Here is a 4,172-nt window from a genome sequence, read left to right as displayed (position 1 = left end):
GAGTGCTAAGGCAGAAGAGACTATTAAAGAAAAAAGCCCGCCATTTGTGTATCATTCGCTCATATTTCTGAATGTTCACCATGGCCAGCGAGAGAGGAACTCAAGTAGGGAGAGGAAGAAGCAGGCTTCCAGCAGAGCGGAGAGTTTTTGATAAACAATCCTTGACGCTGGGATCACGCCCCCTCTCTCGAGCCAAGGCAGACGCCTGATGACTGAGCCACCCAGTACCTCCCCGCTCCACTTTTTTTAAAGCAGCCCAGAGTCAGTGAACTCAGTAATTATGATTCCAGAGTCAGGCAATGCAGGAATTGTGAGTTTCTTGATTTGAATGAAAATCCTCAGTCCGTTGAGAGTCGTATTGATCATCGCTGTGAAGGTTAATTTTACTTGTCAGCTGGATCGGGGCTATGGATGTCCAGAGAGCGAAAGTGAAGCATTCTTTTTCTGGAGTGTTCAGAGGGTTTTCTGGAAGAGATTAACATTTGAATCGGTAGGATTCTGGTAAGATTGCCCTCACCATGCGGTGCCTCATCTAATCTTGTTGATGCCCCAACAGAACAGAGAAGCAGAGGAGGGCTTGAGCCGAAACATCATCTTCTCCTGCCCCAGCTATTGGCGTTCCTGGTTCTCAGGCCTTTGGACTTGAACGAACTGAACACCAGCAGCCTCAGTTCTCAGGCCTTTGGAATTGGACTAATTACATCAGCTCTGGTTCCCAGCTTGCAGATGGCAGATCGTGTGGGACTTCTCTGTCTCCCACACCCACGTGAGCCAATTCCTACAATAAATATCCTCTTACCTATGTATCTTATTGGTCTTGTTTTTCTGGGGAACCTGAATACAACCACTTCCAGTAAAATAACACAGGGGTATGTTATCACCTATCTCAGGTTAAATAATTCTATTTCTCTGCTCACATTTTCTTTTTCCCCTATAGGCCAATCTCAGTCAGCTAAATTCTACAATTTGAGAGTGTTATTTGTGATGTTGGCAATACACTTGGAAGTTGCTAAAAACATACTACATGCATCATTATCAGTCAGGACTTCCTTGGCATTAATAAATTTCTCAACATTGGTCACAGTAACCCTGCCAGGCCCTAGGAACTCTGCAAGGTGGTTAGGTGAAGGCCAGTGCTTGGGGTGCTGCCTGTGGGGGTGCTGGCTTATCTTACCTTGGCAGAAATCCTGCAGGTGTGAGGTGCTTGGGAGCAGAGGGCACCAAAAAATAATAATAATAAGGTTAAAAATAGGCAACAAAGATAAATCTTTCACAGGTTTGCTTGCACGTTGGGAATAAGAATTATGCAGATCTCCAACAGAAAAGAAGATGTGCTCTGCGAGGTCAGACTTTTATCTATCAAGAAATCTCATAAGGTAAGAATATCTTGGAGCATTTCCCCATTAATTACAAGATTCTAACTCTGCCGTGAGTATGTATTATGCAAGGCACTGTTCTGAACACTGTATATGAAGTTACTTATTTCATCATTACAACAACTCTATAAGGTAGGCACTATTTTTGAATCTCTCCACTCGTGAGAAGGAACCTGAGGTTCAGAGACATCTGTGGCTTGGCTCTGGTCTACGATCTGAAAGGATTAGAAAGTTAAAAGGCTTGATTTTGGTCAGTACATCAAGAACGTGGTCCATATTGTTGAATTGAACTCACATTAATTAGAGCTTACTAAGTCCACTGTTCAAGACTGATGCTAAATTATTCATTTATGATGAGAAATGTAAACTCTTCAAGATCACAATGCTGAGATTACCCACTTTCAAAGCATCCCCCCTTTAGGCAGAGAAGCCAAGCTACAATCAGAACACAGCTAAGGGTGACCTTGGTTGGCTCAGTCAGTAGAGCATGAGACCCTTGATCTTAAGGTTGCGAGTTCCAGGCCCACAATGGGTGTAGAGATTAGTTACACATACACACACACACACACACACACACACAATAACACACACACAATAGCTTAAGGAACATGTATCATTAGAACAGAGAGAATAGATAAATGAGCCAAAAGCATCCCTCAAGTTAGTTTTTTTAGACATACTCTGCCCTCCTGGGATGACTCCTGTAATGCTAGAAAGTCCATTGCTGAGCCATATATTTTAATAGGGATTCTAGGCTTATTTACCCTGCAGTGCCTTCCTCCTTTTTCTATGCCTTCAAATAAACCAACTTCTTCTGAAAGACAATGTTCTTAAAAATTGTGTTGAACCCCTGAATTCAAGCTCCTGTTCTGGCTGAGGAGTGACTGTATATTTAGCTCTCAGATCTCTGTTGTACCATCAAACTAGTCATATTTGTAAACTTCACAGAGCCTGGCGCAGTCATCCTATAAGGCGCAGTTCTGTGTAATAAGTTTTGGGCACAGAAAGAATGAGAGGAAGGAAGGAAAGGATAAAATGCACCTTGATGTCAGATGATTTTAAAAATAGCTCTCCCGTCATCACTTATGGAAAACAGTATGGTACTTCCCCTCAAAAACATTAAAAATAGAATTACCATATGATCTGGCAATTCTCTCCTCGGTAAGACTCCAAAGGATTGAAAGCAATTTGAAAAGACTCAGAGATATATTTTTGTGCGCCACATTCGCGTAAAAGTGTTATTCACAATAGCTAAAGGCGGAAGTAACCCAAGGGTCCATTGACCAATGAATGGAAAAACAAAAATGTGCTCTATACATACCAAGCGAATCATATTCAGCCTTTAAAAGGAAGGAGATTCCAGGTAGATGTTACAACGTGATGAGTCTTGTGGACATTATGCTGAGGAAAGAAGCCAGGCACGGACAAATACTGCATGATTCCCTTTATGTGAAGCTCCTGGAGTAAGTCTGATTTGTACAGGATGGAAAATACAATGGTGGTGCCAGGGGCAGGGGGGGAGAAGGAACGGGAAGTTCGTGTTTCATGGGAATAGAGTTTTAGTTTTGCAAGACAAAAAAAGAGCTCTACAGGTGGATGGTGGTGACGTTGCTTAACACCATGAAGGTACTTAATGCCACACCGACTGAACACCTTAAATGTTAAATGGTAAATTTCATGTTACATGTATTTTTACCACACAACTGAAATGAAAAACAAAACATAACAGGGACACCTAAGTCGGTTGAGCGTCCAACTCTTGATTTCTCGGCTCAGGTCATGATCTCAGGTTGTGAGAGCGAGACCTGCATCACATGGGGCTCTGCGCCGCAGGGGAGCCCTCTGCTTGAGAGTCTCTCCTTCCTGCCCCTCTCCCACCCTCAAATAAAATAAATAATCTTTAAAAAGAACACTTCACGGGCGCCTGGGTGGCACAGCGGTTAAGCCGCTTCCGCCTTCGGCCTGTGGGCGTGATCCCGCATTATGGGATCAGCCCCCACACATCAGGCTCCTCCGCTGTGAGATCACTGCTTCTTCCTCTCCCACTCCCCTGCTTGTGTTCTCTCTCGCTGGCTGTCTATCTCTTGTTGAATGCAAATAAATAAAATCTTAAAAAAATAAATAAAAAAGAACACTCACACACACACACACACACACACACACACACACACACACACACACAAAAACCCAACCAAACAAAAACCTCTTCCATGCTGACTCATGGCTTGTGCTTTAAATCTGAGCTCTGTTCCGAAACCAATATATAAACTCAGAACAGACTGCAACACAGAACAGAACATTTTCAGGTAAAACCATACCATATTGGTCCCTACTTGCCAATTAAAAGGATAGGGCTTTCAATCAAAGAAAATGAATTACATTATTCATGCTGATAAACGAAAGCAATTTTGATAGTGGGTTGACATCTACTTTCGCCATCTTAACATACTTGTTTTTTTTGTGATCTGCAAGTGAACAACCTACCAGCTGAGTGCTGCTGAACAAAAATCATTATAGGATAGCAGCTGGACCCACTTAGCCAAAAAGCTGAATCTACCAGTTGAGACCCCAGGAAATGCAGATTTATACCTTTGACGAGATGTTGCTTACTTTTTTTTCCTTCAAGTAAATTAAATTCTGTAACCAGTTTTCAAGTCCTTGTCATCTTTTCTTTTAATTTAATATCATATATTCTTGAATATAAGCCTTTGCGGGCTCTTGATTTTTTTTTTTTTTATTCTTTTTATTTTTTCAGTCTCTGGGGTTTTTTTTTTAAATGCAAATGTGTACAGAACA

Source organism: Ursus maritimus, unplaced genomic scaffold (genome assembly GCF_017311325.1).
Source record: "Ursus maritimus isolate PB19 unplaced genomic scaffold, ASM1731132v1 scaffold_33, whole genome shotgun sequence".
Classification (NCBI taxonomy): domain Eukaryota; kingdom Metazoa; phylum Chordata; class Mammalia; order Carnivora; family Ursidae; genus Ursus; species Ursus maritimus.
This window is presented reverse-complemented; position numbering follows the sequence as displayed.